Raw genomic sequence first — 23,643 nt, 5'->3', positions numbered from 1 at the left:
GATTCTTACTGCCCAAAGCATATTCTCCCACTTTGCCCTGCCTCTGGGGGAGAACCCTTAATCAGTCCTTTGGAATGTTCAAATAAAAAGCTTCTTAGAACCGGCTCCAGGTCCCCTCCTTCAACTGCTTCCTCCTCAATCAGTGGGGGGAGATAGGCTTCCGTTCTTTTAATCTCACCCCCGTTCCAATTTTTAAATCCAATTAATTTTAATTTTAAGTCCATTTACTCATGGTCTCTAACTTTCCAAATCCTTCTTTGGAAATATCCAGCGCTTTCCGCCTCCGGCACGGAGCTTCCCTCTGCGAGGGCAACGATGGTGCTCAAAATGGCCCCCGCGACTACAACCCTTCTCGCTCCGGAGCTCTTATTAGGGGGGTTGGACTAGATGACCCTAGGGAACCCTTCCAATTCTACTATTCTGTGGCCCCTGCTGCCCCCTTGCCTTGTAGTGCCACCTCAGGCCACCCCCACTGCCTTAAATCAAACTCCCCAATGCAGCTATGAAGTGGAGCATGGCAAGCTTGGTCCAGTCACTCTATCTCGACCTAATCTACCTTGCAGGGGGGGCTGAGAGGGCAGAACGCAGTTGCAAAGTGGAGGTACCTGTTCCTGCTCTTCTGGGCCTCCCCGGAGAGAGAAAAAACATTGCACTGGGCTCTTACCTGGCTGGTCCTGTCCTTCAGGATCACACCAGATTGTGGGTTGGGTGCGGCCAAGTGCAGCTCACAGGCTCGGGACCGTTTTCTTCGTCAGCCATTGCTGCCCCAGCCAGCTGGAAACCTTCAAAGTGACACAACAACAGAGAGCAGAGGGGGTCACTCTCCCAAGGGCGAAGGAGCCCATCTTGTTGGGGGGGGGCTGCTGCTTTGCAACCTGGGAGAGCGTTGCCTTTAAGGGGGCCCCCGTTTCAACCTCATGCAGGAACTCCTTTATCAACTCAGCCAAGAGGCGGCAACATGGTGCTTCCCGCTTCCAGGCACATTTAGACAGGTCAAAACAAAAGAAAAACATTCCTTCCAGTAGCACCTTAGAGACCAACTAAGTTTGTCATTGGTATGAGCTTTCGTGTGCATGCATACTTCTTTAGACAGGTGTTGGACCTTACTGGGGCTTCAGCACCAAATGAAGGCTTTTTGTCAATTCAGACAAAACTTCCCACAGGGCTGAGCCCAGCCATGTCCAGCATCAACTGGACAAAGCAGCAGAATTGTACTATATCAGAATCTATACTAAAATAAAAAAATCCCTTCAGTAGCACCTTAAAGACCAACTAAGTTTTTATTTTGGTATGAGCTTTCGTGTGCATGCACACTTCTTCAGATACACATGAAAGCTCATACCAAAATAAAAACTTACCCTGTTTCTCATATTTTAAGACATACCCATAAAATAAGCCATAGCAGGATTTTCAAGCATTCAAGGAATATAAGCCATACCCCGAAAATAAGACATAGTGATAGGTGCAGCAGCAATGCCGGCCGCGGCAGGAGGAGGAAAAAAATAAGACATCCCTTGAAAATAAGCCATAGTGTGTTTTTTTGAGGAAAAAATAAATATAAGACGTGTCTTATAATATGAGAAACACGGTAGTTGGTCTTTAAGGTGCTACTGAAGGAATTTTTTTATTTTACTTCGACCCAGACCAACACGGCTACCTACCTGTAACCAGAATCTATACTATTTCTCTCCCCCCCCCATCCACATTTGTTTTTATTTTCATTTCCTAATGACCCAGGTGGCGCTGTGGTTAAACCACTGAGCCTAGGGCTTGCTGATCAGAAGGTCGGCGGTTCGAATCCCTGTGACGGGGTGAGCTCCCGTTGCTCGGTCCCAGCTCCTGCCCACCTAGCAGTTCAAAAGCATGTCAAAGTGCAAGTAGATAAATAGGTACCGCTCTGGTGGGAAGGTAAACGGTGTTTCCGTGCGCTGCTCTGGTTTGCCAGAAGCGGCTTTGTCATGCTGGCCACATGACCTGGAAGCTATACGCCGGCTCCCTCGGCCAATAATGTGAGATGAGCGCGCAACCCCAGAGTCGGTCACGACTGGACCTAATGGTCAGGGGTCCCTTTACCTTTACCTTACTGCATGGAAAGCAATAACAGTAATGAAGAGTGAGAGAAATGATCAAAGGACAAAGTCAGGAGGGGGAGGAGGAAAAGGACAGAAATGAGGAGGGGGTTGGTAGATTCCGAAAACAGCACTGCATATTATCCAATAATGTTTTCCCAGAGAACTCCACCGAGAGGAGGGCAGCTCCCAAAGAGGTCCCTTTATTTTAGTACATTTTATAAATGGATGCCAAGCATAATTTACAAAGTTGTCTTTCATTTTTGGGTGGCATAAGGTTCAGGTATATTTTGTTAACTTTTTTCATTAATGCAATGGTCCAGATCTTGAAATACCAATACTAGGGTGATGACTTTTTCATTTTTTTCCCTCAAAAATTATTTCCTGTAGCACAAATGGATGAACTTTTGCCTATTAATAAAATTAATAAAATATTTTAAAAGTTCACGCACAAACTGTTTTTATTTTTTTTGGATGCCGTTTTACCATTTCATAAAATTGTATTAACAATTCTATATATATTCCGTATCAAATTTGGACGCAACACCACATTCCACAATGGGGAGTGTTCTTAGCAACATAGGCTCTACAAATGTCACACCTGCTGGGAAAAGAGCCTACAGGAGAGGTAGCAAAACATTGTCCTCTAGCGGCGTCTCTACTGTTACTGCAGCTAAAAAAAGCTTCCTTGTGTGTTTGATGACCCTACATAATGTTGTATATATGTGACTCTCAAGCTTGGGTTCAATTTTATATCTGCCTACAGTGACTTCAAAAATGGTAAAAAAACTGATCAATAAAATTTTTAAAATCATTTTGTGCGTGAGATTTTTTTTATCAAATCTATTTGAAAGTAAAACTTTATCTAATCTTTAATGAAAGCTCATCAAATTATGATACAGGGAAATGAGGTCGTAAAAAAGTCATCACCCTAAGTTTCCTGGAGCTGACATTTTCCGTATCATTTCCTATATGTTCTTGTTCTACAGTATGTGCTGTTATTTAAAAAACAACAACAAGACCAATTGCAGTCAGTCATTAACAGTCATCAACAGGTTTACCACTACTATCAGCCAATCACCCATTCCCACCATCCTTCTGAGTAATACCCCTCCCCACCCTCTTGACTGTACATAAGGGTCTGGTGACTTCTGTTTCAGTGTATCTGAAGAAGTGTGCATGCACACGAAAGCTCATACCTATGACAAACTTAGTTGGTCTCTAAGCTGCTACTCGAAGGAATTTTTTTTTCGTTTTGACTACGTGAGACCAACATGGCTACCTCCTGTAACTAAAACATCAAGAAGAACCTCCTCTTGTACATAGCTTTGAATTTTTTAAAAACGCGAATGGATTAATGTGTTAGATGGTCAGGATGGACGTAAGAGACCAGGGTCCAAATCTAAACCCCCCCCATGGCCATGAAGTTCACTCAGTGTGACCTTGGGGGGCCAACGACTAACTCTCAGCCTAAATTACCTTGCAGGGCTGTTCTGAGGATTTTAGTGAGGAGTGGGGAGAGCAAGGTACTATGCCACCTTAAGCTCCTTGGAGAAAAAGCTGGGACATCAGTGCAAGAAAGAAGGCGCTTTGAGGATTTGCAACTAAACTCTCTGACAGTAAGAACCATTTGACAGTGAAATGTTCTCCCTCAGGAGGCTGTGGGCTCTCATTCCTTGGAGGTTTTGAAGCAGAGGCTGGATAGCCATCAGTCATGGATGCTTTGGCTGAGATTCCTGCATTTTTTTGGGTGGGGGGTGGGGGTGGGGGTTTGGAATGGATGATCCTTATTGATCCTTTCCAATACTACAATTCTACGATTCTATGCTCCCTACCGACATACATAAAATTTATGAAATAAGAAAGTCATAGTTATTTAAATAAACAAGCAAAGACCAATCTGTTGGGGGGGGGAATCCATGCTCTCATCTTCTTTTAGGTGCCCCCTTATGCTTCAAAAAACCAGTTAGTGTTTATCCTCCTCCTTCTTACCACCAGGCAGGTATTTTAAATTTTAATATTAAGAAACCAGGCCCCACCCCCGAACCCTTTTGAAATGCCCACGCAGATCCGACCCGGACCCCCTCACCTTCCACCTGAGGGTCGTCTGCAGAATTGTTGCTGGCTCCATCTGCCTGGCCGTCGGCATTCTGCAGGGCATGTTGGAGGCTCAGCTTGTGGCAGACCTCGAAGGCCTGGCCCACTGTCCGGACCACCCGCATGGGCAGATTGTCCTTCAGATTTGCTCCAATGAGGTGGAAGCAATTACCAGTTTAGGGGATTGAGCCACCTGGACCAAGTTAGCAGCTTTGCCAATCTGGTAGCGCAGACAGAGGACAGCTGTCAGGTACTGCCTGGGTGGGTCAGCAGGGGAACCCCAGGAATTTGCACCAGCAGACACAGAGAGGCCAGCTGGAATGGAGGCCGGGTTGGCATTCCCTCTTGAGGAGGACAGCAGGACCCATATGAGCCCAATGGGCAGGGGGGGGGCAACTGAAGGGAGCTGAGCCACTAGTGACCATCTTTTAGCCCACCAAAGGGCCAGGGGTCAACCTGGAAGAATAGGGCAGCTTTTCATATAGGTTGTGTTTTTATTTCTCACTGCCACCAGTATAAATGAAAGCCTGGTTCCTTTAAGAGTACACGGAACCTTCAGTCGCAAAAACGATGGAACTCACAGGTGGATAATACCTTTTATTTTAATAAACCTTATTTCTTTGCAAAGGGAATACTTGAAGGCGTTGATACTATACTACACCTTTGGAGCTGCGCCGGATCTTTGTGTGCATGCCGGGAGAATCCGCAACAACCTACCTGTAAACAGGATCCTGCATGACCACCATCTTCCCCTCGTCCCAGGCCCACTCCTTTCTCTGCAGACAGGAACAAAACATTAGTATAGCTCTCTCCTCCTCCTCCATGAATTTGCCTAGTGCCCCTTTAATGCAATCTAAGTTGGTGGCCGTCTCTGCCTCCTGTAGAAGTGAGTTCCACAGTTTAACTATGTACTTTATTTCGCCTGTCCTGAATCTTCCAGCATTCTGAATCCCCTGAGGACCCCATTAGTTTCTAGAACTAGGAGAGAGGGAAAGGGAGGTCCATCTACTTCTTCAACCTCATGCGTGATTTTCAACAACATTCACACTCTCCCCTCACCTTCTTTCCAAACCAAGAAGTCTCAAATGTTGCTAAGGGAGTTTGCCCTCCATCCCCTTGATCATTTTTTGCAGGATGAGTGGGTGGGGGCCCTTTTCCTGCCCCCTCCCAGCTCTCCAGCATGACTTGTCTAGGCCCCACTCCTCACCTTCTGCTTCTTGCGCAAGATCACCTTCACTCCGTCCACCGAGATAATGATGTTGACCTTCTTCTTTTTGATGTTCTTGGCCTTAAATTCATACTGCGGGGAGGAAGAGGGCAGAGAGATGCATTAGGGTGGCCAGTTGCCATCCAGCTTGGCCCCAAGGCTTTGCACACCACACCTTTCCAGTGTGGGGGGGAGGGGAAGGTCATGGCAGCAGCCCTGATACTTGGCTAGTGGATAAAAATACCTATCCAATTTCCACCTCTGGATTTCATGATGGTCAATTTGTAAATGCAACCATTTGCACCCGCTGCATTACCCATCCTGATTTTTGTTCATTGCAAACTGCAAAGCCCCTCCCCGACCTTCCTCTCTCTCTCTCAGCCGGAAGCACAGGGCTACTTTTATCTCAGCTCAGGAGGGAGGCAGGCAGGCAGGCAGGCAGGGCCTGCAGGGGGATTGTTCAAAGACCACTTGTGGGGGGGGGGGCTGTCAGACTGAAACGGCCCCTGATGCAGCTGCACCACTTAAATATTCATTAAAGCGGGTTTTGAATGAAGCAGCAGAACGGAGCAGTTTTTGTGTGTGTGTTGTAGCAAACAAAACAGCCCTCCCCAAAGCCCAAATAAAATCATTTGGAGAGAAAGTCAGTCGGATGATGATAATAATAATAATAATAATAATAATAATAATAATAATAATAATAACAATTTATTATTTATACCCCGCCCATCTGGCTGGATTTCTCCAGCCACTCTGGGTGGCTTCCAGCAGAAATATTAAAAATACAATAAAAACCAGACATTAAAAACAGGGCTGCCTTCAGGTGTCTTCTAAAAGTCACATACTGTTTATTTCCTTGACATCTGATGGGAGGGTGTTCCACAGGGTGGCGCCACTACCAAGAAGGCCCTCTGATTTCATCTTTTGATTTGAAGGGCTCAGTCTTGAAATGCAGGTAGTTGTGCTTACTCGACGGGGTGCAGATGTGTGAACTCTGCACATCCTCGGAGGCGCCTGCATTTGCTTCATGGCAAGGGTCCCAAGCTCAGTCTCAGCTGTGTTTTAAGCCTTCCTCACTTGACCTTCCGCCAGTAGCCTTTCTCCACCCTGCCCTGAACTTTGCTCTCCACCTACTCAAGTCAGAAGGCTGGATTAGCCTAGCCTAGCCTCCCCCCACCCACAACCTTGCCTACTCCCAAGGTCTAGGGCTGAAGGCAGCAAGCAGGCAAGAACAGTGCCCCACCACCACCACTTGGTCCCCGTTAAGCTGTGACCTCTTGATCAATCCATGAATTATTACACAGGGCAAGCTGTTTAGAAAGCTAAATTTAGCCACAAAGTGTGAACACACAGAGAGAGGGAAAGAGGAAGAAAGGAAGAAAGAAATGCAGGCCGGCCAGGTGGGTTCTTATTTACACAAAAAAGAGAGTTCAGGGGTGCTGGACAGGGCATGATCCGTGCTGAAAGGACAGCAGCTGCTCCGCCAAAGCGGATCCTTCAGAAGCATTGCCACCACAAACTCTGCCTGTGGCTAAGAACATGGCTTATCTCTCCCCTAACACACACACATACTGGATATGCACCTGTGGGGCCAAAATCAGCCAGGTGCTGCTTGTTCTTTCGAATACAGCAGGCATCCCCAAACTTCGGCTCTCCAGATGTTTTGGACTACAATTCCCATCATCCCCAACCACTGGTCCTGTTAGCTAGGGATCATGGGAGTTGTAGGCCAAAACATCTGGAGGGTGTTTGAAAAAAGCAAAATCCTGGTGTTTGGTAACTCATGCAAGAGTTATAGCTGGGTTTTTGGAGGTAAACCCATCCAGCAGGTCTTTAAATTCAATTATCTAGGAATCACCCTTCACCACGGGCTCCTCTGGTCTCCACATCGAGGCGTGGCGGTGAACGCCAGTAAGATATCCATGCAGGCAATTACGCGATTTTTTTACAACAAGGGGCAACTCGCATATCCCTTCTGCACTCAAGATCTTCAATGCCAAGACCATTTCACAACTGCTCTACGGCATTCCAATCTGGATCCCGGGGTTCACCCAGACAGTAGAGCAAGTGCAATCAGCCTTCCTCTACAAGATTTTATCTGTTCCAAGATGCGTCCCATATGCAGTTTTATGTTTAGAGGGAGCTCAACACAAGGTGGAATCTGTCGCCTGGGCAAGATTCCTTATATTCTGACTAAAAATCTGCCTCAACTCTGACAGAGATCCCTTCCTCCAGGTAATGCTTTCAGACACCTTCTTCCCCCCAGGGCTGCAACACTTCAACAGGAAGGTACAGCAACTGGGGCTTTCAGTAGAACTTCTCCGCTCAATGTCCTTACAATCTGCCAAAGCCACAGTCATAACAAGGTTGTGGGACATTGAGAGACAGGATCTTGTAGCGGCAGCAGACAAAACATGTTCCCCCCTTCTTTTCCACCTCCCGTGGGCTTATGAAACAAAACCTAATTATCTTGACTTCCTACTGAACCCACAAGAAAGAAGGGCATTTTCGTTGGCCAGGTTCAACGCAAATCCATCGAACCCCAGAGGACAGGATCACACTTCAAAATGACCTTAACAGATTAGACAACTGGGCCAAAGCAAACAAAATGAATTTTAACAAGGAGAAATGTAAGGTACTACACTTGGGCAAAAAAAATGAAAGGCACAAATACAGGATGGGAGACACCTGGCTTGAGAGCGGTACATGTGAAAAGGATCTAGGAGTCCTGGTAGACCACAAACTTGACATGAGTCAGCAGTGTGATGCAGCAGCTCAAAAAGCCAATGCGATTCTGGGCTGCATCAATAGGAGTATAGCATCTAGATCTAGGGAAGTAATGGTACCACTGTATTCTGCTCTGGTCAGACCTCACCTGGAGTACTGTGTCCAGTTCTGGGCACCACAATTCAAGAAGGATACTGACAAGCTGGAACGTGTCCAGAGGAGGGCAACCAAAATGGTCAAAGGCCTGGAAACGATGCCTTATGAGGAACGGCTTAGGGAGCTGGGTATGTTTAGCCTGGAGAAGAGAAGGTTAAGGGGTGATATGATAGCCATGTTCAAATATATAAAAGGATGTCATATAGAGGAGGGAGAAAGGTTGTTTTTTGCTGCTCCAGAGAAGCGGACACGGAGCAATGGATTCAAACTACAAGAAAGAAGATTCCACCTAAACATCAGGAAGAACTTCCTGACAGTAAGAGCTGTTCGGCAGTGGACTTTGCTACCAAGGAGTGTGGTGGAGTCTCCTTCTTTGGAGGTCTTTAAGCAGAGGCTTGACAGGCATATGTCAAGAATGCTTTGATGGTTTTTCCTGCTCGGCAGGGGGTTGGACTGGATGGCCCTCGTGGTCTCTTCCAACGCTATGATTCTATGATTCTAAAAGCCTACTTGAAGCTGCCTGCTATAAAAATGGGAAAGCATAGCTTTAAGAGCGATGGAACGGGCAACCTCTGAAGGTGGTGGACTCTCCTTCGATGGAAGTTTTCACACAGGGGGTTGGACTGGATGGCCCTCGTGGTCTCTTCCAACTCTATGATTCTATGATTCCTGTGGGGAAGATTCTCAGGCAGGGCGAAGGATGAGAGGATCTGTCCGTGTCATGACCCTCAGGTGGGAAGCCTTCTACATATGGTTTTTCATTGTAATCTCTACGTCGACCTTCGTCAACAATTCCTGGACCGGCTCTGCATCCCCAGAAGGAGACCAGAGCGGGAAATCTTACAATTCCTTTTGCTGGGGAAGGACCCGGTCCTCACCAAGATGGTGGCTCAATATCTTAATTTACTATTTTCTCGTCGTTAAACTCTGCAGTCGTCTGAATTATTAGAAGCCCCATTGTCGTGAAAGCGGATAGCAGATTATTCCCTTCTCTCTCTTAACACAGCGTTTGCCACAGTGACAGTTTTAATCTGTTATTATTTTGTCTGCAAGTTTGTTTGATGCCAATAAAGGTTTTACTTACTTACATGTGTTGCAAAGTGCAATATACAATTGTGACACTAGATGACTGTGAGCTATAGCAAATTCAATGCATTTTTCAAAACAATTTTTAAAAAAGCATTTTCACAACGATTTTAACATGTGTAGATTCCACCCTCCTGATCTTTTGTTGTTGTTGTTAAAGTTTTTATTTATATAAAAAAAACTTTACTAAGGGGTTTAAATATTTTGCAATGAAGCAAAACAAAGAGTCAGGTGGCGACTTGCTATTATAGATCCAGCGTACATGGCTGGATATATGACATTGGAACCTGAATGAGTAGGATGGCTGTTCTTGCAGGAACAATGAAGCCTTGCAGTAGTGGATATCAGTATCTACCAAATCAGTACCAAATGAAGTATGATTCGGTGGGAGCCTGCCAGCCATGCGCTTGCGTCTTAATATACGCCAGAAAACACCCTCAACATGGCAGCGGAGTCCATTGGCTTAGCGGTGACGTGTGAAACATGTGCATTTGGTGAAACGTGCGTTTCATTTGGTGATCTCTCCAGCAACCCCACCCTGAGCTAAAATATTATGCCAGGGGGTGAAAACCTCCCCTGCACACACACATTCTTAGGGCTGTGCATGATTTCACAAGCATCAGTCATGTCCCACTTGCAGAATGAAATGAGCTTGGAGAAGAGCGTGATGGATGGAGCCTCATCAGAATTATCTGGAGGGGAGAGGGGGGGAGTTTAATGAGCACAGACCTCCCTTTGGCAGGCAAGAGGCGTTTCTCTGGAGGTGCTGCAGACACAAGGAGAATCCGTAATGCTGCCATCTTGTGTGGGCATCTTGCAAAGGAGCTATTTCGGGCTGTATGGATTTACAAGCCAGAGAGAGGTGGGGAGAGATTCATTCACTTAGCACAGGAAAAGAACAAAAATCCCTTGAGCCAGTCTTCACAGAATGGACTCCCTGAATAGCAGCAGAGATGGAAGACAGGACGTTTGGAGGAGGAAAAAAGAAGCGTGGGGTGGGGGGGGCTGGCATGCAGCTGGGGGACCCGGGGCTAGCAGCCTGCTTTAAGGTAGTAGGGCTTGGAGGGTGTGGTGGGGGGCAGATGTCTGGGCAGGGCAGCTAGGCTTATCCCAGGGGGCTGGAATGCTGGTTCGGAAGAATCCTTGGCCGCTCACCCCTTCTTGGAAGCAAGGAGCGCCGCGGAGCCAGGCCAACCTTCTGAAAGGAGCTTCTCTGCTTGACTTTTGTGAACGAAGGATGATGTTGCTCTTGAGAAAAAGCCTCCGTTTCCGGCTCCCATGCTCACCTCCTGGCTCCAGGATGCCTTGTTTGCATCACTCTGTGTGCTGGCACAAGCCGGGGCCCAGATGACATAATGACACAGACCGTTCCTCAAGCAGCAGGCGTACCCCACACCTCTCGTGCAGGAATGCACAGCCTGCCCCATCCCAGGACTTGGCCACCTCCCTGGGTGGAACATTTCATGGCTCCATGCCTGTGTTCATCTGTCAGTATAGTACTGGCTGGCTCCAGGCTTCAGCTCAGAAGGGGAGCACGGACAACATCAGAAGAGGGGCAGTTTAAAAAACCCAAACCAGCATGCCAAGGAGTCACAGAATAATAAAATCATAGTGTTGCGAGGGACCCCAAGGGTCACCTAGTCCAACCCCCTGCAATGCAGGAATCACAGCTAAAGAACCCCTGACAGGCGGCCATCCAACCTCTGCTTAAAAACCTCCAAGGAAGGAGAGCCCACCGCCTCCCAAGGGAGAACGTCCCACTGTCAAACAGCTCTTAGTGTCAGAAAGTTCTTCCTGATGTTTAGATGGAATCTCCTTTTTTGTAACTTGAAGCCATAGTTCCGAGTCCTACCCTCCGCAGGAGAAAACAAGCTTGTTCCATCTTCCATGGGACAGACCTTGAGATATTTGAAGCTGGCTATCATATCTTCTTTTCTAGGCTCAACATTCCCAACTCTCTCAACCCTCCCTCCTAAGGCTTACTTGATCATCTGGGTCACCCTGCTCTGCATACCTTTCAGCTTGTCAATGAGATAATAATATGAATTAGCAAAGGCCAGCTGGTATTATTTTCAGAAACCTGCTGAGGTAACAGATAAAGGGCAGGTAGAAAATTTATAATAAATTGAGAAGGTTTGGAGACAGTGACCTTTTAATGGAAAGCCATAGGTTGCTAGGCAGATACAAAGAACCTGAGAAGAGCCTACTGGGTCAGGCCAGCAGTGGCCCATCTAGCGCCCAGCACCCTGTTCTCACAGTAGCAGCAGATCAGATGCCTGTGGGGAAACCTACAAGCTGGATCCGAGCACAAGAGCCCTCTGTCCTACGGCTTCCAGCACCTGGTATTCTTGAAGCGTTGTTGCTGCGTCCAGCTGTGGAGTCTGAGCATAGATGTTATGGCTACCAGCCACTGATAGCCCTCTCCTCCTCCTCCTCCACGAATTTGTCTAACTCACTTTTAAAGCCATTCAGGTTGGAGGCCATTACTATCACTTGGGTGAATGAGTTCAACTATGCCGTGAAGAAGTACTTTTATCTGTGCTAAATCTTCCAACTGGTCCCATCACCTCCTGGCAAATAGAAGGGGAAGAAATGGAGGCAGTGAGAGATTTGACTTTCTTGGGCTCCTTGATCACTGCAGATGGTGACAGCAGTCACAAAAATTAAAAGACGCCTGCTTCTTGGGAGAAAAGCAATGACAAACCTAGACAGCATCTTAAAAAGCAGAGACATCACCTTGCCGACAAAGGTCTGTATAGTTAAAGCTATGGTTTTCCCAGTAGTGATGTATGGAAGTGAGAGCTGGACCATAAAGAAGGCTGATCGCCGAAGAATGGATGCTTTTGAATTATTTTGCTGGAGGAGACTCTTGAGAGTCCCATGGACTGCAAGAAGATCAAACCTCTCCATTCTGAAGGAAATCAGCCCTGAGTGCTCACTGGAAGGACAGATCCTGAAGCTGAGGCTCCAATACTTTGGCCACCTCATGAGAAGAGAAGAATCCTTGGAAAAGACCCTGATGTTGGGAAAGATTGAGGGCACTAGGAGAAGGGAATGACAGAGGACGAGATGGTTATAGACAGTGTTCTCGAAGCTACGAACATGAGTTTGACCAAACTGCGGGAGGCAGTGGAAGACAGGAGTGCCTGGCGTGCTATGGTTCATGGGGTCACGAAGAGTCGGACACGACTAAACGACTAAACAACAACAAATCTTCCAACATTCATCTTCATTGAATATCCACAAGAGAGAGTGAGAAAAACCATTTTTCTTTCCACCTTCTCCACACTATGCAGAATTTTGTATGCCTCTTTCACATCACCTCTTACTTGCCTTTTGTCTGATCAAAGAAGTGCCTAGCGGTGCTACCTTTCCTCATAGGAGAGTCACTCCACCCGCTTGGTAATTTTGGTTGCCCTTTTCTGACCTTTTTCCAACTCTACAGTATTCTTTTTGCAGTGAGGCCACCAAAACTGTACATGCAAGGACAGGGGCGTACCCAGGATCAAAATTAGGGGGGGCAAGGGGCGGGGGCAAGGGGTGGGAGGGGAGGGGCCCCAGTGGGAATGTGGGTGGGGCTACATGGCCTGCGCCTCCCAGTTCTTCCGAAGAGGCGGTCCCAGGCTTCCGCTCTCGGCGCGAAGCTCCAGAGGCACGTGGGGAACACGAGCCTGTGGCTGCCTTCTCCGCTTACGCTCCCCACTCCCGCTTAACGCTCCTCCGCTTACGCTCCCCGCGCGCCTCTGGAGCTTCGTGCCGGGAGTGGGAGCCTGGGGCTGCCACGCTGCGCCCCTCAGCCTTTTGCTTCGGGGGGGGGGAATTGCCCCCTCCTGCCCCCCCGCCTACGCCCATGTGCAAGGAAGCAGAGTTCAACTGTGGTCCACTAAAGTTTACACTATCGTAGATATACTAGTCTTTAAGGCAGTGATGGCAAACCTATGACACACGTGTCAGACGTGACACACAGAGCCCTCACTGCTGGCATGTGCCCCATTGGCCCATTCACGCTGTTGTTGTCCCCCCCCCCATTTGTTCTACTGCTCCTCCTACAGCTTGTCTCCACTACAGCTTGTCTCCGCTGTTGCTAGTAGCCAGCGGTTGGTTTTTTAACCCGTTCTGTGCTAGTTTTGTGGCACTTTGGCAGACTATGTCGGTGCTGCGTGTTAGTTCCAGCGAAGGTATTATTCGTCATTTATTTCTGTTCTCTTCCCCCCCCCCCAAAGCACAGCAGCTTTGGGGCATCCCCCCAAAAAGCAAAGCAACTTTTGCACCCCCCCAAAAAAAACTTCCAAAACTTTGGTTAGCAGCTCCCCCCAAACAGCTCAACAACTCTGGGCACTTTGTGATAAATAAGGGTTTTTTGGTTTGGTTTGGTTAAATAATTAGTTTTTGGTTTATTAAATACAGTTATATATTAAAGGTAAAGGTAAAGGGACCCCTGACCATTAGGTCCAGTCGTGACCAACTCTCTGGGGTTGCGCGCTCATCTCGCATTATTGGCCGAGGGAGCCGGCGTATAGCTTCCAGGTCATGTGGCCAGCATGTCAAAGCCACTTCTGGCGAACCAGAGCAGCACACGGAAACGCCGTTTTCCTTCCCGCTGTAGCGGTTCCTATTTATCTACTTGCATTTTGACGTGGTTTTGAACTGCTAGGTTGGCAGGAGCTGGGACCGAGCAACAGGAGCTCACCCCGTCACAGGGATTCGAACCGCTGACCTTCTGATCAGCAAGCCCTAGGCTCAGTGGTTTAACCCACAGCGCCACCTGGGTCCCTCTCACAGTTATATATTACAATTATACATTTTTGTTATTTAAACTATGAATATCATGAAATTATGGGCTTTTCTCGTAGTGACACACCACCCGAGTTATGCTCGGTTTTTTGGCGAATTTTGACACACCAAGCTCAAAAGGTTGCCCATCACTGCTTTAAGGTGTTAGCATAATTTTTTGCCAGAGACTTGCGTTGTGCTGGAAATCTAGCCAAGGGTATCTGAAGAAGTGTGCATGCACATGAAAGCTCATACCTATGGCAAATTTAGTTGGCCTCTAAGTTGCTACTGGAAGGATTTTTAATTTATTTTTTGTTTTGACTACGTCAGACCAACACGGCGACCTACCAGGGACATCTGTAATGCTAGTTCACTCTTTACTGCTCCACCATGGAATCTCTTGCCTGTGAGACAGGGTGCCCCCAGGGCTGTTTTAAGCAAATCCGGCATTGTGGTGCAAATATCCCTCCATCGCACACACCCCCATTTCCCAGAGTTGTCAACTTTTTAAAGGGGGGGACCCCAAAGTTGCTGACCTTTAGGGAGCTGACACCGTGCTTACACATGATCTCTGCTTGGGAAAAGAAATTTATTCATGTTAAATAGTTTGATACATTACATTGTATGGTATAGTTTTTTCTCACATTCTAAGGTTCTCCTAACACCTTAATCCTTTGCTTTAATAAGGGAGACCTTAAAACAACGTGCGAACATATTTAAAAATAATTAAAATTTGAAATCCACTACATCAAGGCAGCTCTAAAAAAATGCTCAGTTTTTTTATTTAAAAAAAATTCTGTCTAGCAGATTCGTTGGTCATAAAACATTGTTCAATGTGGAAAATGTGAAAAGTGACCAAAAAAAAAAAAAGTCACTAAAAGTCAATGTGTATCAAACATTTTCTCAATTGGAGCCATGGTTAGTTTGCTTTCATCTCATAAACACATACTGTATGCTTCAAATACCAATTAAGAGATTTTGCGTACTGTTGGTCAGATAACCTTGTTAACATCAGTAGAATTCACAACAACAACAAAATGCTTGCCCCTAGCACATTTCACAGCTTCAACTGCTACAGACTGTCACTGAAAACAATGCATTGGTCAGTCTGAACCATGTCAAGTAAGCTATGAAAGTAGCATATCCACAACACAAACTGTGTAAGTACTTTCTTTTCAAGTCTTAATTCCATAATGGGTACAATATGAGGGAGCCACTACTCCCAGCCTGTGAAAAGTAGTGGAACTTGGCTATCAGACATTTTGAAAATGTGATAGTTTACAGCAGTGATGGGCAACCTTTTGAGCTTGGTGTGTCAAAATTCGCCCAAAAACCAAGCATAACTTGGGTGGTGTGTCACTTCAAGGCAAAAACCATAATTTTGCGATATTTATAGTTTAAATTAAAAAAATGTATAATTGTAACATATAACTGTATTTAATAAACCAAAAACTAATTATTTAACCAAAAACCCCTTATTTATCACAAAGTGCCCAGAGTTGTTGAGCTTTTGGGGGGAGCTGCTGACCAAAGTTTTGGAGGTTTTTTGGGGGGATGCAAAAGTTGCTTTGCTTTTGGGGGGGGGATGCCCCAAAGCTGCTGCGCTTGGGGGGGGGGAAGAGAACAGAAATAAATGACAGATAATACCTTCGCTGGAACTAACACACAGCACCGACATAGTCTGCCAAAGCGCCAAAAAACCAGCACATAATGGGTTAAAAATGAACACTGTTACACCCAATCATCGTCTGCCAAAACGCCAGAAAAACAGCACAGAAAGGGTTAAAAAACCAATCTCTGGCTACCAGCAGCAACAACAACAACAACAAAGGATCCGGGTTTTGACAATGGGTTTCAGCAGCGGAGGCAAGCTGTAGCGTGAGGAGGAGTGGGAGAACAAATGGGGACAACAACAACAACAACAACAACAACAACAACAACAACAACAACAACAGAGCAATTGGGCCAATGGGGCGTGTGCCAGCAGTGAGGGCTCTGCGTGTCACCTCTGACACACGTGTCATAGGTTCGCCATCATTAGTTTACAGCACATTCTTGTAGCCCAGTGCCAGGTTACAAGCATTGCAGTGGGTTGGACCCTTGGGTCCCTTCCAGCTTTACAGTTCTAAGATTTAATAAAAGGTCCTTACAACATAATGCAATTTAGTCCCATATGATTATGCAATTATAAATAAGTGAGTCCCCCACCCTGAGAATAATGCACTCAAGTAAACTGGCTTGTGCAGATCTTTTGGGGTAAGATACTTTGGTCATAATAACAGGCTACATCCTGTTGTATATTGTCTCCCTGCTTATTTAACTTATATGCAGAATTCATCATGCAAAAGGCTGGACTAGATGAATCCCAAGCCGGAATTAAGATTGCCGGAAGAAATATCAACAACCTCAGATATGCAGATGACACAACCTTGATGGCAGAAAGCGAGGAGGAATTAAAGAACCTTTGAATGAGGGTGAAAGAGGAGAGCGCAAAAGATGGTCTGAAGCTCAACATCAAAAAAACCAAGATCATGGCCACTGGTCCCATCACGTCCTGGCAAATAGAAGGGGAAGAAATGGAGGCAGTGAGAGATTTTACTTTCTTGGGCTCCTTGATCACTGCAGATGGTGACAGCAGTCACGAATTTAAAAGACGCCTGCTTCTTGGGAGAAAAGCAATGACAAACCTAGACAGCATCTTCAAAAGCAGAGACATCACCTTGCCAACAAAGGTCCGTAAAGTTAAAGCTATGGTTTTCCCAGTAGTGATGTATGGAAGTGAGAGCTGGACCATCAAGAAGGCTGATCGCTGAAGAATGGATGCTTTTGAATTCTGGTGCTGGAGGAGACTCTTGAGAGTCCCATGGACTGCAAGAAGATCAAACCTATCCATTCTGAAGGAAATCAGCTCTGAGTGCTCACTGGAAGGACAGATCCTGAAGCTGAGTCTCCAATACTTTGGCCACCTCATGAGAAATCCTACTGAGGGCAGACCCTTTGAAATTAATGTTTGGATTTTTAATTCATTTCAGTGAGTCTCCTCTGAGTAGGACTAGCATCTGATGAAACTGTGTTTGTGTGTTGTTGGGGGGGGGGGTTGTGTGTGGGAGGGAGGGAGGGAGAGATATGTAAACCTACATAGTAGGAGGAGGGCAAATGAAGGATGAGAGCAAATGCAAAAAGGTGATCTTCAACAGGTCCCTTCCAACTCTACAATACTATAATTCTAGAGCAGTGATCTACCCAGTTGGAAGTGATGACCCTTGATCTACATATCCATAATTCATACTTCATCCATTGTTATTTTCCTAATTTTACCCAAATCTCTACTGATTGCAAGTGTATTGTCCAAGCTTGTTAATATATCGATTTATTTACATTATTTTGCATATATATAACAATTATTTCCCATTCTTTTTCCTAACTTTGGCATACTTATATTTCGGCGATTATCAAATGACTCATGTTTAAGATTGTGCTCACCTTCTTCACAGGCTCCTCTTTGTCTCAGAGACTGTATTTTCAACCTCTTTCCAACCATCGAGGCATCCTCAAGTGTTGCCTGCTTCCCACCCCTACCATCCATATCTAACCTACATGTCTCCTGAATTCTTTCATATTAGTCTCATCCATTTCCCCCTCAATTTTCCTCCCTTTCTTGCTTCAATACATTCACCGCTTCTGTTACCAATGGCTCTCTCTATCTTAGGAGTCGATTCTGACACCATTTCAATATTTTCATCCATTCGGGCTCAAATCTCGTATGCTAAATTATCCCAAATTTCCTTCACCTCTTTAATCAACTCTTTCCACACAGAGAGCCCCCCCCCCAAATTCCAAGCAAACCTTGTCTCTTCCCATGTTTTAAACTACTCAAAATACTCAGGACCGAGTGAAATGAAAGCAATTCACTCTGCCTTCCCTGGTTCTCAAAACAGTCATCAGTTTTACAACAGTACATTATCACTTTGTCAAGGACACTTTCCCAGGAAACAGCTTCCTGTACTTTCCCTCCAGCCCGGTTACCCACTGTTGTCTCACCCTTCCAGCAAAGCAGGGGAGCGCATATATAGCCCTGGCCGGATTCTTTTCCCTCTGCTTAACGCAGGACGAGGGGGGGTTCCGCCACCGCTTGCAAGAGTGCGCTCCTCCGGTGTGGTCCCTGCAGCTACGATGGCTTCGCCGGACAACGGCCTGGAGAACATACTTTGTGCCTACGAGAGCCAGTTGGCCGAGGTCCGAGGGGAGCTCCACGAGCAAGTCTTGAAGTACGCTGCTCTTCAGGTCGAGCTGGAGACCCTGCAGGAAGAGCACAGGCAGCTGCTCGCCAGGTGAGAGCCTCTAGAGGGCGTGCCTTCCTTCTCCCTTGATCCCGCTTTCTTTTCTTCTTAAAACAAGGGTTCTTCATTTAGTCCATAGATTTCAAGTTTTCTGAAGTTAAATGTCGAAACAAAATTTTTAAAATGCCTCCCAGTAGCACCTTAGAGACCAACTAAGTTTGTCATTGATATGAGATTTCGTGTGTATGCACACTTCTTCAGATACGGATGCACATGAAAGCTCATACCAATGACAAACCTAGTTGGTCTCTAAGGTGCTACTGGAAGGAATTTTTTTTATTTTGTTTCAACTACGGATACCTACCTGTAACTGAAGTTAAATGTGTTCATGGCTGGAGCCGGGGGGGGGGGGGAACAGTTGCACCCCTCTTAAATCAAGTAACTAAATAAAAAATACTTAACTTAAAGTAAGTAACTGGGGGACCCAGGTGGCGCTGTGGTTAAACCACTGAGCCTAGGGCTTGCTGATCAGAAGGTCGGCGGTTCGAATCCCTGTGACGGGGTGAGCTCCCGTTGCTTGGTCCCAGCTCCTGCCAACCTAGCAGTTCGAAAGCACATCAAAATGCAAGTAGATAAATAGGTACCGCTACAGCGGGAAGGTAAACGGCGTTTCCATGTGCTGCTCTGGTTTGCCAGAAGTGGCTTTGTCATGCTGGCCACATGACCTGGAAGCTATACGCCGGCTCCCTTGGCCAATAATGCGAGATGAGCGCGCAACCCCAGAGTCGGTCACGACTGGACCTAATGGTCAGGGGTCCCTTTACCTTTACCTTTTAACTTAAAGTAGAAATTATTATTATTATTATTATTATTATTATTATTATTATTATTATTACTACCGTGCCCATCTGTCTGGGTTTCCCCAGCCACTCTGGGCGGCTTCCAATAGAATATTAAAATCACCAAACATTAAAAGCTTCCCTAAACAGGGCTGCCTTCAGATGTCTTCTAAAAGTCAGATACTGTAGTTGTTTATTTATTTGACATCTGATGGGAGGGCGTTCCACAGGGTGGGCACCACCATTGAGAAGGCCCTCTGTCTGGTTCCCTGTAACCTCACTTCTCGCAGGGAGGGAGCCGCCAGAAGGCCCTCGGAGCTGGACCTCAGGGCTGTATGATGGGGGTGGAGACGCTCCTTCAGGTATCCTGGGCCAAGGCTGTTTGGGGCTTTAAATGTCAGCACCAACATGTACTGGGAGCCAATGTAGGTTTTTCAGGACCGGTCTTATGTGGTCTCAGAGGCCCCTCCCAAAATCCAAAATATTTTGACAGATGGTTCTGAGCACTTAGGAGTCAAAGGAAAGTAATTTAAAAGAACTGTTGTTGAGACATTTCATTCCGAATTTGCTAGATAGAGCCAGACAGAGGATAATGACAAGTAGTGGCTAACCCCCCACCCCCCCAATATCCTTGCTATGCCCATGGATTTGTGTTTTTATTGTGTGGTCTCATTTTCTTGCTCTGAACTACTATAGGATGAATGCTGAGGCATATAGACCCATAGAATGGTAGAGTTGGAAGGGGTCCCAAGGTCATCTAGTCGAGCCCCCTGCAATGCAGGAATCTCGACTAGATGGCTATCCATCCTTCACTCTCCCTCCTAGTGATAGAGCTTGTGATGTCCGAATTTGATTTAAAAATGCTAAAAGCCATACCTGTTGAGATGCAAAGCCTTTTATTTACACTTGCAATCTGCTTGTTCTCAGGAATTCTAAAAATGAGAATGATTTAAGCCTGGCAGTCACTCGTGTGAAGGACCTCGATGCTCAGCTCTACTGCAAAGAGGCCGAATTGGCGACATCTTTGAGAAGACAGCAAAACCTGCAGAACCATCTTCAAGAGTCAGAGCATGAAATTGCCTCTGTAAGGGTTTGTTCTGTAAAATCTAAACTGTCCTGCTGAAATGACAAATGTTGTTAATAGATATTCAGGTCACAAGTAAAATGTTCTGTTATTTTTGGGTGTATTTTGAGAGGTGAGAAGTTCCAGGGGCAGCAGGTCTTACCTGCATTTGGAAGGTCACTGGGGGCTTATGGAACCTTGTGATATTTAAGGGCTCCTTGTGCCCCTGTCTGGTCACTACAGTCGCACTCACCCGATTTCCCCTCCACAACTGATAGGAGCTTTGTTTTTACCTCCTCCCATATTGTGGTCCCAATGAAATTTGCCCCCTGGAAGCTGCTTCCCCCCACAAGAAGTGAAGTTGCTACTGAGTCTGATAGCAGTTTCCAAACTTGGATGGGAAGGGGCTCTCACCATGGTTTCACGCAAAGTTACAGCCCTGTAATGGCACATCTAAAAATGTACACTTTGGCTGGGTACAGAACATGCATTTAAAGCACAGTTCCTCCCTGCTCCCAAAGAACCTTGGGGAACTATAGTTTAAGGGTGCTGGGAACGGTAGCTCTGCGAGGGTTAAATCAGGATTTTTTGAGTGGTGAGGCAAGTGTGTGGTCTGAATACATCCTAAAGGCAAGGTTTCAATAAAGCCTCACATTTGGTTCTTAAGTTGTCAGAATATCTTGAACTGGCCAAACTTACAGGTTAAATAAGAAATTATTCTACAGTAATGAGAAAATAAGGGGAGAGTGGAAAGCCATTATAAATTATATGAAGAGAACTGATTCCCAGATCCATACTTGGTTTAGCTTAGAATAAAAAAATCTTACAGGTAATTAGAATATTTCTCCAAAACTTTAATCATTGCAGACAACCAGTGATATGAGGAATAAAGATCCACATGGAGTTAGTTGGAAGTCACTTTTTTCTTTCTTCTTCTTCTTGGGCATTATTTTTTTGTTTTTGTTTTTTCTCTTTTTTTAAAGGAGAATATGTTTTATATTTTCGATTGTAGTTTATGTTATTATGTTTATATCCTTGTAAATTTGTTTTTGTATTTTCTTCTGTTTTTGTATTATTTGTTCATTTTTTCAATGCTTGTTTGTATGATGTATAAGTATCATATATATATCCATCCTCACATTTGCTAGGACATAGTCTGAAACCTATGGCTTAACCAGTGCTTTTTTTTCCAGCCGGAACTCAACAAAAATCAGTTCTGGCACCTCTCAGGTGGGCACCATTGCCATTGTAAGAGAACATGGGAGGTGTCCATGGCGAGTTTTGGCACCTCTTTTTCTAGAAAAATAGCACTGGGCCTAACACAAAGTCTGCACTAGCAGAAATCCAAAAAAGAAAGGCAGATGTACACAGATGCACAACCGATCCATTAATCTATGTTGCTCTCTGTGTCTACACCAGTCTCTCTTGTGTTCCATTGTTTGACTTTTTAACTAGTGGTATGTTTGCTTGGTGAACAATAGTATGTTATATGCCTAAGAACAATGACATTGCACAATACAAAACCTGCAGTTAATAAGAGTAACATAACCTTGCTTGCAGGCTTGTAATCCCAAATGAACGTGAGGAAAAGGGAAAGGAGTATGAGAAGATGGATTTCGAGTTCTGTTAAAACATGTTGGTTTCCCAAGGTTCTCCTTTTGGCTTATTAAACACTGTGGCTGAACAGGAGTCTTGGAGGTACCCTGTTTCTCATATTTTAAGGCATCCCCATAAAATAAGCCATAGCAGGATTTTTAAGCATTCAAGGAATATAAGCCATACCCCGAAAATAAGACATAGTGATAGGAGCAGCAGCAATGCCGGCCGCGGCAGGATGAGGAGGAAAAAAATAAGACATCCCTTGAAAATAAGCCATAGTGTGTTTTTTTGAGGAAAAAATAAATATAAGACGTGTCTTATAATATGAGAAACACGGTATTTAAGGGAAGCACAAAGGATTTGCTAACTTTCTCCTTTCCTAGCTCCAGGCAATGGTGAATGATTCCAAATGCCATCTTCAGAATGAGATGTTGAAAAGAACAGATCTAGAAAACCAAGTGGAAGCCCTGAAGAAACACATGACGTTTCTAAAGAACCTCCATGAAGATGTACGTACTTCTGCCTTTTTAGACTTCCTTAATTCCAGCTGCTGTTTAATTTAAAACACTAAAATTAAGGTCAATAACTTGGTGAAATAGTGGAGGGCCAAAAATGATTATAACCCTGGACTGCTGTGTTTAATTGTTCCTATTTTGCCCCTCTCCTAGCATGAATGGGATAAACAAACCAAAAAGCATTGGCTTCCTGTTGTATCTTGACCAGGGATCAGGGTTTGTTGCTTTCTAATAAGCCTTGATCAGTAACTCTGGAGAAATAAGCCACAAACCTGGGTTTGGATGACGTGCTAAGCCACACCATGGCTTAGCTGGCAGCAGTTTAGCAGCAGTGCCGGCTCTACGGCCAGGCTGGGTGGCGCAGGGCGCCACGACGCTGGCCTGCCAGGGGGGCGCCACGCAGCTGCTTCTGCCCGCCCACCGCCCGCTTCGCCGCAGAGCACTAAGCGCTGCGCGCTAAGCCCGCCCGCCGTGGAGCAGCGCCCTTGGCGGCAGCTCTGCGTGCGGAGCCCGGCCACCTAGAAAACGGGGCGGCGGGGGGTGGGGGCGGGATCCGTCGCACCACGGCACCAGGGTGCCAAAGGTGCCTAAGACGGCCCTGTTTAGCAGGACCATAGGAGAATCAAAGTGGGCACAGTCTCGTCTCTGGGAGGCTACGGTTGTTCTAAGGACTATATTTTTGGGGGGAGGGGGGAGAGAACAAATTCCTATGCCCCACATATAACCCAGAGATGCATTTTAAATAAAAGGACACATTCTACTCATGTAAAAACATGCTGATTCCCGGACCGCCTGCCCGCCGGATTTAGAAGGCGATTGGGCCACATCCGGCCCCCGGGCCTTAGTTTGCCCACCCATGTGCTAAGCCATGGTTTGCATTACACGCAAACTGAAGTAGTATGTTGTATTCCATTCAGTTGTGCCCCAAGGGAGACAGTTAGTTGCATTTGCAGAAGAAAATAAAAATACAAGGAGCAAACAAGGGGGGCTTCAACGTAGATTGCACCTCTTTTAATTGCTCTTAATGTATCATGGATGATCAAATTCAGGCCAAAGTTTAACCATAAAGAAATGCTGCATGTTCTTTATTCCAGGGCGGTACAGTACTGGTACTCCAATTTGCTTGTCTGCTTGGCTGAAACATACTGTTGTTTTTAATGCAGAGCCTCTTAAATCCTTCCTTCCTGCTGTATTTCCCTTCTCTTCCTAGGAGCTAAAGTACAAGAAGCAGT

The 23,643-nt window shown here is 45.9% G+C and overlaps 1 long non-coding RNA gene across 1 annotated transcript; it reads right to left on the bottom strand.

Moving 5' to 3' along the window:
* Positions 1–732: 732 nt before the first annotated feature.
* Positions 733–18,519, bottom strand: LOC132591504 (uncharacterized). Its single transcript, XR_009557007.1, has 4 exons — positions 18,157–18,519; positions 5,374–5,466; positions 4,884–4,942; positions 733–782 (listed from the first exon to the last, which is right to left on the bottom strand). It is a non-coding gene; the product is annotated as an uncharacterized LOC132591504 (long non-coding RNA).
* Positions 18,520–23,643: the final 5,124 nt, after the last annotated feature.

Source organism: Zootoca vivipara, chromosome Z (assembly GCF_963506605.1).
Source record: "Zootoca vivipara chromosome Z, rZooViv1.1, whole genome shotgun sequence".
Lineage (NCBI taxonomy): Eukaryota > Metazoa > Chordata > Lepidosauria > Squamata > Lacertidae > Zootoca > Zootoca vivipara.
Note: the sequence above shows the minus strand (reverse complement) of the source record. Positions and strands in the feature narration are given on the sequence as shown.